The 12131-nt window shown below is 32.8% G+C and overlaps 1 protein-coding gene across 6 annotated transcripts in view; it reads left to right on the top strand.

Annotated features, from left to right (window-relative positions):
* The window catches only part of tai (basic helix-loop-helix family member taiman), a 693988-nt gene that overhangs the window by 360618 nt on the left and 321239 nt on the right, over positions 1-12131 (top strand). For 2 of the 6 annotated variants that reach the window (XM_076399152.1, XM_076399153.1), the window contains exon 3: positions 2912-2950. The exons of the other annotated variants lie outside the window; for them this stretch is intronic. The gene's annotated coding sequence lies outside the window, so the exon portion shown is untranslated. The remainder of the gene's footprint in view (positions 1-2911; positions 2951-12131) is intronic. 6 annotated transcript variants of the gene reach the window in all.

Genomic DNA, 12131 nt, shown 5'->3' with positions numbered 1-12131 from the left:
TTTTATTTTAACTTTGAAACGACATGACAAGTTCAGTTACGTACTTTATTAAGTCATCGTATTTTATTAAAAATAACTGTTGCTTGGATTTAAAATTTAAAATATCCTACACTGCTTTTCAGAACCTTCTTCGCTTTATTTCACTGTATCAGAACAAGTAATATTTAAAGTAAATGATATTGGGTTTTTACCTCATTGGTATATTCAGGATGTTTTTTGTTTTACCATAAGTTACAGCTGCAAAACGTTGGCGTTATGCAGCCCTTTCCTTTAAAATATAAGAGTAAAGCTTCATGTAGGTATTGCTTTGTTACCAATAATTAAAAATTTGTTGTTGTCTATTAAATATGAGTAGTACGAGTTAAATATACGAGGGTAAGATAAAAACATTCTCGTGTCGTAGAGATGGCATTCCGATCAGCAAAAATGTGTGCGTGTTGATGGTTTCATTAGCATTTATGACAAATTTTTGACATGATCCTGTTCAGTGATAGAGCGAATATTATGCGGCCTTATTAGCCAGCTGTATAACGAAATGAAGGCTTAAAAAAGAGATTAAGAAGAGAATTTGAAGATATGTGTTTATTTGAAACCATATTTCTCGGCCTTCCAGACTCTCGCCTCTGCGAAGTTAAGAACAAGCTTAAATAGAAACCTAAGAGAACATTGTACTTACCTTATTCGGTCTGTGAATTTCTCCACTCTTACCCTGGCTGCAAGCACATATATACCGATGGCTCTAAATCTCAGAGCGGGCTTGGGGCAGTGCATTTGTGGTGGGCAATTTTTTTGAATTCTTCTCCATATTCATTCATTCGTACCCTCTATCTGAATAGCTTCAGGGCAAATTTATTTTGGATCCCTTTTCACGTTGATATATCGGAGAAAGAGCGAGCGAATAGTGCGGCTAAATCGGCAGCCTCCTCCCGATCACAAATATTTGTACCCATACTGACCTTATCCCATTTGTTTCAAGTGGTTTCACCAAGAACGAGGCACAGTGTTGTTGGGCCAGAAAGCCGACCCCAACAGAGTCTTTGAGGTTAAAGCTGATTTTTTTCTTCTCCCCTCGTAGCCGTAGGGCCTCTGAATCGACTGAGATTGGGCAAGTGTCGTTTCTCGCGCGATCACTTGATGACTTCGAACTCACCTGCTCACTGTGAGTTTTGTCACCATGTATTCAGTCTACCACATACTAAACATACTAAACGATTGTCCACGGCTCACACAGATTAGAGCTATGTATGTGCTGCAGAATTTTAAAAATGCTGTTAGGGCATTGGAGAAAATACAAACTGACTCGTCGGATTTCTACATGAAATCGATTTTCTCCATAGAATGTAGCCTATGCTAATTTAAGTGTCACTGACCAAATATCCATTACCACTTTGGTATGGATGCTAATGTGTGCTGTGTGAACAGAGCCTCTACTTCGTTATGATTGTATTTATAGTATTGTATTTGTGACCATTTTTAAACTGTACATATGCCAACTTGGTTGACGCAGCGGTAAAGGCGACTGCACGGTCCTCCTACTGTTGCGATAGTCTCGGGTTCAAATCCTGCTGGAAGATGGTCGTAAATTTATGTTTGTGATTGTTTAACATTTTTGATTGTCCTGAGGCGAAAGTGCAAAATCCGACAAGGCAAATGGTCCCAGTCACGTCAGTAACCGGGGTGGGTAAGACCGGATGACTTCTAGGTTGGTCACTCGCCAGTCGGTATGCTTAATGTCGGGGACCGTAGTTCGGAGCCCACGTTAAACAGTAGGTCCAGTCCAGATAAACCCTCGTTGGTAAAAGAAGACTTTAAAATATAAAAGAACTGTACATATACTATTTATACTTTTAGCCTCCCTGTTTTCTTTTCACTTTTTCTCCCTTTTTCACCTCACCGTATTATAGTATGTTATTCAAACTCTAACTTCCCAACAAGTTCATTCACCAAATGGCTAGTTACTTATTTATCATTTACTTTTAAGTAACATACTTAATATATTCAGTTTAGACATTTAAGATAGACCGTTTATTAATATAATATATCCCAGTCATATGCCTTCAAGCTAGCGTTTAATTTACTTGATTTTATGATAACCTGAAAAACTGAATATATTACAATAAGTATGATAATATCACTTTAGTATGTCATTTAATTGTTTATATACAGCAGCTACTTGGATATAAATTAAACCTCCATATCTGCACCAAGATTTTCTACCTACGTTTATTTATTACATGTACAATGAATTTCAACTAAATAATAATTATTAAAAAATCTGAAGTTAGTCACCAAGACCCATATTACGATAGTAACACATGCGATGTTGGTTTGTAATGTTTTGTATAGTGTAACTTTCAATAAAAATAATACTTATATAAATTATTTATTTGTAACTATTTCTAAATCTTATGATTTTGTTCACTGCACACACTAGATTGTAAGGTTGATCGATAGGTTAGTGGACTAAAACTAAAATTCGATTGCTTTTTAATTTTATAAAAAAGATCATGAAACTTTCATGGTTAAATTCAGTTCAATTTAAAAATGTTGAACGATAAGCATTTGCTAATCAGTATTAGCAGTATTAGATGATTTATTGGTCTTTTCATCACTATCGATGAGAACGGTCAGCTACGAAGATCTTAAATTAGGCTACGTCAGTACTTACCATTGTGTAAATCGGAATTTTTGGTTGCAACAAGGTTAGTATTTAAAAATTTCATTTCTGTGAACTTATCGGATAGAAGTTTAAAAATTTAGTATCGCAGATATTACCTTAAAACGTTATAATTTTAATTACAATTTTTCATTATTTCAGGTAAGGGTAAGATAATTTTCATTTACTGCAATTCTAGAATTATTCTTTCAGTTTTTTGAATCATACATATAATGATACCTATTTTTGTTTCAGGTAACAACCTACTTATATTTTCCAACATATAACATAACTGTAAGTATTATATGTAATAAGAGTTATACAATCAAAATGTTTTGTAATATTATTATGTTTATGATTAAGAAATATACGATACAAAATTTGAATAAATGAATCATATAATTACACTAAAACAGCGATCTACTAATAAAATAAATGAAATAAGAGATAATAATATAACAATAAGAATAAATGCAGTTCATAATTTCAATAATCATACACAGTGGACTCCCAAAGGAGGTTGTTGCCATCGAAAAAACATTTAAAATGACCGTAAATTGAAATTGAATGATTTACGAATATTTGAGTATGACAAAACTCTGTGCAAAGTAGGTGCCTCGCGAGCTCACTTTTAACCAAAAACAACGACGAATTGATGATTCGCAGCAGTGTTTGAAGATAATCAAGACGTTGGATGAAACGTGGTTCCGTCTTTTCACTCCGAAATCCAATTAACAGTAATACGAGTGGACTGCACACGATAAACCCGCTCCAAAGCATGGGAAAACGCAACAGTGGGCTGGCAAGGTTATGGCGTCGGTATTTTGGGATGCGCATGGAATAATTTTCATTGACTACCTTTAAAATGGAAGGACCATCAACAGCAACAACTACATAGAGTTATTGAACCGTTTGGAGGACGAAATTGCCGAAAAACGGCCGCATTTGAAGAAAAAGAAAGTGTAATTTCACGAACACAATACACCGTGTCACAAATCAGTGAATACGATGGCAAAAATCCATGAATTGGGCTTCGAATTGCTTTCTCATCCTCCGTATTCTCCAGATCTGGCCCCCAGAGACTATTTCCTGTTCTCAGATCTCAAAAGAATGCCCACTGGAAAGAAATTATCGTCGAATGAAGAGGTTATCGCCGAAACGGAGGCCTATTTTGGAGCAAAGAACAAATCGTACTACAAAAATGGTATCGAATAGTTGGAGGGTCGCTATAATCAGTGTATCACCCTTGAAGGGAATTATGTTGAATAAAAAAACTAATTTTGCCAAAAAAATTTATTTTACTATGGTAGGCCGAGGACTTTTCAATTGACCTCTTATTCTATTAACACACTATTGGAGAAAAATATTGCATATTTTTCTGAGTTTATTTGAAGTTCGTTCATCCTTTTGTTAATATATTTTTACTGACACTGTATTTGGCGATTGATTCACTGTTATTCTGCTATTGTGGTTTTACTGCAAGATCGATATGATATGATATCGATATGATATATGATCGGTTCTCAATATGTGTACAATATATTTTTATCTCTGACTCTCACTAGCTAACAATTCAGAAAAATAGAATCAATACGCAATAATACCTGCCTCTTTTATAAAGTAAAACAAGAGACCATCATTATGACTCGTCAAAGCACACTGTAATTGTACAATAATGCTAATTGTTTTATGAGATATAATCTAACTATATTTAAACATCCAGATATGTGTTAAAGGCCATAAAATAATGATCTTGGTATTAAAACTTACACATGTGTGCAAGTTAAAAGTGAAAAATAATAATTATACAGTATTTTTGTACAGCGATTTATTTGTGAATAATGAATAGAGTTTTACACTTTTTTTCAAGGTTTTCCAATTATATTTCTCAGCATTTAAAAGCGTTTAGTCATCCACTTTATCTTCATATATTACGTCAACTCTTACATACATTAACGTAATATCACCAAACTTGGTATGAGTTTAACCTATCGTTGACAAACAATAGACAATCCACGGTTTGAGATACAATGGCAAAAATACGTTCATTATCAGAAGGCTGATTCTTCTGACATTTGGACGCTTTACTAGATTTAGATCTGTGACATTTTGATGTATGTTGCCAAAAATGGATTCATTGTTAAAGATTATAAATCAAAATAGTTTTCCATGTCTCGTTTAGACTTTAATTTCCTATATCATGTCGGTAATCTGAGTAGATATTATATAATTACACTGGTCTGAACAATTTTTTTTTGTTCGGGCTATTTTTATACATAATAATGTTATATCTTATTTTCTTGAATGGAAATATGGTAAGAAAAATATGTACCACATCCATATTTCATTTAATGTTTATTTTTGTAGTAATCTAAGTAGTATAGCAGAATGTTTGGATATATGATTTTATTATGTTTTGTCGTAATCCCCATTTTATCGCCATGCAAACATAGCAGTGATTTTCATGGTTTTTTTTTGTAACTTTCTTCATATCAACCCCTTCACATATTTATGCAATTACTACAATATATTATTAACCACCAGTTCTTAGCGGTTTTATCATTGGAAAACCCACATAAAATATAACTATTTTTTTAGTAGTTGCTAATTCATACAATGTTTTGAGTCGTTGCTTGTTTTATTCTATTTTTAAGTATAAACATTTGAAAGTATAATTACAGATGTATATTTTGTGCAAAGCTTTGGGACATTATTGATGTCGACACTTTTACAATGACAGTTTAATTCGGTTTTACCAACTCTTAATATCTAATAACTTACTGATACTGTCATGCACAGCAAGACTTTATTGCCGATACGGATGCTTCTCTCGGACCAATCCATGACTCTTTGCGCTTGAAGTTGTACTAGATTTACTTTTCTTTGTCACTCACAATATGTCATAGAGCACTTCTTCATTTTATCTTGCAAGCAATGAAATTTCAATGTTAAAACGTTTCGAAATAACATTTTCGGACAATTCGTGTGGTAGTCATGTCTGGAAAGTCATCAACAAGCCGTCTAGAAGTTTGTTAAGGTTTTCAGCTGATTTTTCAGGCCGTTCTTGGTTTTTGAGACTCACAAGCCAAAACTGACAATTGGGATATAATGAGTCAGCATCAAAATATAGCCAAAGAACCAACAAGAGCGATCAATATGTTTGAAAATTCAAAGAACTAGTGCTATGAATGTACTAAATCATTCATATCGTCCTGTATTTAACTCTGATCTAACACGAGTTATGGGATATAGAATTGCCTAGAAGTAAGTGGTTGTTTGGAATATGGTCATATTGTTTTGGATCGATTAATTAAGGAAATAAAACGTAATCGAAGAATATTTGAAAGGCTCTGAACCAAATACAACGTTCCCATAAATGATATTCTGAAAATTATGCATATAGGAAACATTATATTAATTTTTATTTATTGTTATGGTATTTCTTAAAGGGTAGAACAGTAGAAGGTTAATAACTAAATTGAAAAATTAATACTATACTTTATGAATGGGAACTAGTAGACAGTTTATATTAATGACATTTTTAATTTAACAGTAATTATGTAATTGTAATGTAATTAAATTATATTTAATTGTCGTCAATTATCCTAGTATCATTTAGCCATTTTAACACAATATAGGTATTGATAATGATATATAAGTCACATATAGAAATATTTTTTTAATTAAGATTTTGAATCTGAATCTATATCTAATTTCCAGTTTATATTATTTCAAGTTTACATTGTTTTGTATTTTGTTTCTGCATCGACAGTATTTTAATATTTCTAAATAATATATCTTTATATAAAATTAGTTTGGACCCATACTAAGAGTTATGAAGATTTAGGGTTAAGTTAAGTGATTGCGTATATCAGCGATATCTGATATAAATATCTATTAAATTCGATGGTTTTGACATATCTCTACATAGAATAAATTTCATTGTCCACATGTATTGCCTTGTTATTTTATTTGAAGAAATCCAATCAAACACTTAAAAATGTATGGCGATGGTACTCCATTATATAACGACTTAAGAGAGTGGTTATGTTGATATTGGAAGTAAAGAACGGTCTGGTGGTTTAAAGAACTTCAATGTCAATGAATTGCTAGACTTATTAGACGATAACTCAGCTCAGACTCTCAAAAAACAGCTTAGTATTTGATGAGTCAAGTGTTTCCACATCCATTACACTTTTTCGTTTTTTCCCTTTATTAAAGTTTATTTCATACATGCGTTTAGTATATATGATAAATAAACTAAGAGATTAAATTCAGTAAATATATAAATATAGACGTGAAATAATATTTGAAATTACACATGCGTTAATTGAAAACCTACATCCCGTTGTACAATCGATGCGTCGGCATTCAAGCTTTGACCCTCGGATGTTTTGATTCATCCGCCCAATGAAATTTATTAACATTCGAAAAATGTTACTAAACGATCGGTCTCTCTCTCTCTCCATCTCTTTGATAATGATAAACAAGCCCATATATTTTTGACGTGTTATTTGGTGCAAAGCCAAGTACCATGAACGCTTCATGGACCTTTCCAGTTTTAAATATACTGTTTGATTCGGGACATAAAAATGTAAGCACTTAAAATACGAAACGATTAATAACTAGTATTTTATAAAAATACCTAACTGAAAGGTTAATTAATTTGTGGGTTTAAATCAAACAAATTAAATTCATTTCGGCATGATCTGGTCTATTAAGAGAATGCATTTATTACAATTATACTTGAATTAACATCCATAACAATCTTAATAAAATATTACGATACAAAGCGTGCAGTTTATTGATCTATACGAGTATTACACTATATACAGAAATAAGTAACCAATTCGGATTTAAGCAAAACATTTACTGGCTTAACACTAACTAACAACAATAACATTATTACAAATTAACTACAAAAATATTACCAATGAAAAATATATAAAATAGAACTATATTTACTAAATATTATGCTAATATTTTATAAAATTGTTAGTAATATTTATTACCTTTTTTTCTGGTTATCTTTATCCTAATTTGTTCATTCTTCTAATATTAGGTGCTGGCATGTATTTTGATCAGCGTTTTATATTGTTGAAAATGCAAACTATCTATGTCACTCAATCTTATTTAATCTTGAGCTAATTCTTAAATTGGATGGATTTCTCTATATGAGAGTATCACTTTAGTATCATTGAGTTACAGCATAGGGTCACCACTTTTTCAGATCGATAAAGTAGGGCTACGCAGTATCGATTCGATATAGTAAATTGCCAGATGAGATAAAGAAGAGGGAAAGTTGTAGAAAATGGTATACATGGAAAATATTTTGATTAATATAAGTTATATCAATTTTTCAGAATAAATGCATTTTTTAAGTGAACCTACAGCACTGAACTTACAGCAGACACAAATTACTATTATCATGTAGTGGAGTCATTTGTCGGGAATGGAAAAGTTCAGCTTATGTTATGAGGTGTACAAATAGTTTTTGAGAATTGTTATATAAGTCCAGCTTTATTCTGAGATGTTATTACAACGTATTCTATTCAAAGCATTGTCAGCCGTTAGTCATAACTTCTTCCAGGCAGCATAAACTCAAATATATAAAAATTTCCGCAATTTTTGACCTCTTCGTAAGACATAAACTGATGCTCAACTTGACCATGAGACCACAGTTCTAGGAAATAACTAGAACAAGTAGTATTCAGATAGAACAATGGTGAACAGCTTAAATATTACAATATAGATTTTCACGGATTTTGCACGAATGTGGCCGAGGACTCAAATTCCCACCCCCCTTCATCGCATTTTATATTTGTACATTGTATTCGCTGCCTGACACAAACCTATCAATTTCAGTTGATAAGAAACTGTGTTACATATATTTAGTTCCATTCAATTCATCTTCCCATCTTCCCATTCCATTCATCATTACCATATGAGTACATTGTCTATGGGTGGCGAAAAAAACGTCTAGCAGAAAAATAAGCATCACTAATTATTTTATATTTTTTTATTGTTAACAGATCAAGAACCAGATATGATATTTTCAGACAATTTCACATTACTTAACTAGTGGAATTTTGTTTAGCAAAGGATGAAAGAGAGTGTGATTCTTCTGTGAGACTATTCAGTATAGCCGAAGTGATTTTCTATATCCATCTGAGAAAATGAAATGCTATAATATTGATTCAGGGAAACTAAATCTTCAGCATTCAGTATATGATTCATTCATGTCGTGTAAGTCATCATTTTGAATCATAGCTGACAGTTTTGCTGTGTTTATGTTTGACTAACCTATATAGTTGCTTGATTTCGAGTCTAATCTGCTCTGATTTTTGTCTAACATAATGTTTCCCATTAATCCTACTATCAAGATGGATGACGAGGTATTTAGCTGATTCTGCTTGGAGAATCGAGCTTCCATCAAGTAACAGAATTAAGTTTTGATCATTTTGCTGCAATACAAAATTACCATAAACATATTTGGAACTGTTAAATTGTATTTTCCGGTCACTAATCCATTTTTGTATTTTGAACTTTTTCTATAGCCTTGGGCAGTGATATGTCCTTTACCATAATAACGGTATCGTCGGCTTACGTTTCTGTTTAGTTTATTATTGGGATTTCAGCAGTATAAAGCAGATACAGGTGTAGTCCCAAGATACTACCCTCAGGGTCTTCAAGCGAAATAGATTTAAGTGTTGGAAATACCCCTTCATGCGATACTCTCAGTTTTCTTTCGGAAAAATCTGACTCCAGCAGTTGACAATAGTTCTGCGGTAGCAGTTTGCTCATCTTATACATTGCGAGACGATTTCGAAATGTAAAAATCCAGTAGCTCTGGAACTTCATTATTGTGGGATAGTAAGTGAGAGCCCTGAATGATATTTACAATTTGTAATATTAATTGCTGTGAGTAATTCATTTCCTTTTCCAGGTGTTTTTAATCGTGAATTCCAAGTAGTGACATTAATATTGTAGTCCCCTTCAATAAAAAATCTTCGGTCTAACTTAAAATAAGTCCCAGAATTGTTGTGTTATTTTGTGTCTTGTGGACGGTTACAGTGTGAATGTTTATTTTAGAGCTGTCGAGTCAAGCAAGTTCACTGGGATGGATATTCTGGGATGATCTATATTGGTCACTTGCTAGTCGGTAATGCAGAGGACTGTGTATTAATAAAACCCATGTTAAGCAGTAGGTCCAATTCAGATAAACCCTAGCCAGTAAAAAGGAGACTCCAAATATCAAGAAATGTATTTAATTGTTACGGAAAAACCTAGTTTACTGAAAGTCAATATTGTCAAGGCTTTAACGTGTTATAAATATTATAAGTGTATAAAGTAAATATTAATTAATTATGATTATTATGAAATTTATGTTTATGAAGTTTTGCTAGTATATATATACATATATATATATATATATAAATATATGTATATATTAACAATATATGTGCAATTAATGAATTGAGGAGATACTTCACATCATCTTGAGATTATATACGACATTTGAAGCGCCTTCATTTATTTTATTTACCTAATTTAGGCTGTTGTGAAGAGTTAGAATTAATATAGTCAAGAATACATCATTTAGATTCAAAAATGTATAGTAAATGTCCAAACTTATATTGCTCTTTCGCATCGAACGCTTTTGTAAACATATTCATTGTTAGTGACCAATATGTTAATAAAAATAACTTACTAAGCAGAACAAAATATTTTTCGGTGTTAAATACGACATTTTGCGAAGACACCCCGTATGATCGCCATTATTTGCGACAACCTCTTGCATTTTCCTTAGAAAATCGAGTGTCGTAACCGAGGAATAAACTATTAATTCTTCACTCATGGCCTTCTTATCGCGGCGCCTGAGTTTATCGCTCCACGAACATGGACTCGTTTAAAAATGTTTATCTGCAACTTGTTTTTGTATTTAATTTATACGATATCAGTTTAAAGTGGGTAGAATATGAGCATTAAAACCGCATGCATTGTTGATGTTTTGTTTTGTATTTCCGTAATAAGAGATGCTGTTTTTTTTTCACAAAAAAAAAAACGTTTTCTGTAATTTATGTTACGTACCTTGTTTCAAATTGTAATAAAATGTTCAGTCCTTTTTGTTTAATTGTGCAGTTTAAAGTATTTATTAATATATACAATTCGATTTTTTTAATTATGCCGTCAAGATGTTGTCCTAACTGCTAGTAACACTCATCCAAACAACATTGTTCATTTTCAATCACATGCCTTTATATCACTATGGAAATTGCCACTAATTTCTTTGCGAATGTTTTGTTTTAATAGAAGTTTCTAGATTACTAGCAAAAGCCCATTCAGTCATTACTGGTTTTTTAACAGATTGTGGCGACCGCCACGACCCTTTAGACCACTACGAATTCACCAACAAATATAAAGGTTGACAACGCCGGTGGATTGGTACCATGCAGTTCCAAGCTATAAAAGACCATCACGACGACGTCTCACCCTCTTTTTTTTCTCCATCCCCTTGTAATAATACCACTTCCACAGCGCTACCGTACTTCGTCTACCTAACCTAATATCCTTTCAATTCTCTCGTCGACCACATGTATCATTTAACATTGAAATAAACAGTATTTCTTCAACCAGTGTTTTCAGTTCTCGTGCAAATTCGTTCCAAAAATAGTAGTGAGTGTTCTGACAAATAATCGCAGCGGCAGCCATACATTTCGACCGACTGACCGACCCGACGAACATTCCTACAAGATCTAACAGAGTCAGTATGCAATATTATGATTTGATACACGTCATTTTTGTTCTACCGACATCAAGCTTCAACATTATACATGTTATATTTTGTTATATCTTCAAGGCTAAATCGTTTTGACCGCAAGACAACGCTGCTCTGTGTTTAATGGAGCCATAGTGGCGTGATGTATTACGAACGGTTGAGACCAGGTGAAACAGTTAATCGTGATCACTACTGACAACAAATAATCAATTTGAAGAATTAATTGAAACGTCTCATAAAGCAAAAATGGTCAAGGGACCGTTGAAAGCACTTGGATGGGCTATATAAGCACTATAATGGCACATGCGCTTGCACTTCGCCAATTTCAAAGAAGTTAGATGGCTCGATAATTGATTTTATAAGATTAAATCGAAGGCATACAGTGGTCTGAGCTTCGTAGTTGTGATTTAATGATATTCCTTTTCGAAATAACATTCCCCGGATATAAGCATCCCAACGTTAAGTATGTGATAGGTGATAGCTTTGGTAACATTTCACAAACAAAAGTGAGAGCTGTTACAACCCACTCTATAAAAATTATAGACATATGCAATAGTACATGTTGTTGCATGTTGGTAACACTGCTTCGGTATAAATAATGCGACACCTGGATATTGCTCAGTTCAGATGCCAAGTCTAATGCTATATTTCAGTGTATTATACGCTTTACCCTGCGACGGATAAAATAAGCTATCG

This window comes from Rhynchophorus ferrugineus, unplaced genomic scaffold (assembly GCF_030347505.1).
Source record: "Rhynchophorus ferrugineus isolate W39M unplaced genomic scaffold, kcgeb_rfMv2 rfM3, whole genome shotgun sequence".
NCBI lineage: Eukaryota > Metazoa > Arthropoda > Insecta > Coleoptera > Curculionidae > Rhynchophorus > Rhynchophorus ferrugineus.
The sequence above is the reverse complement of the archived record's forward strand: the minus strand, read 5'-3'. Positions and strand labels throughout refer to the sequence as shown.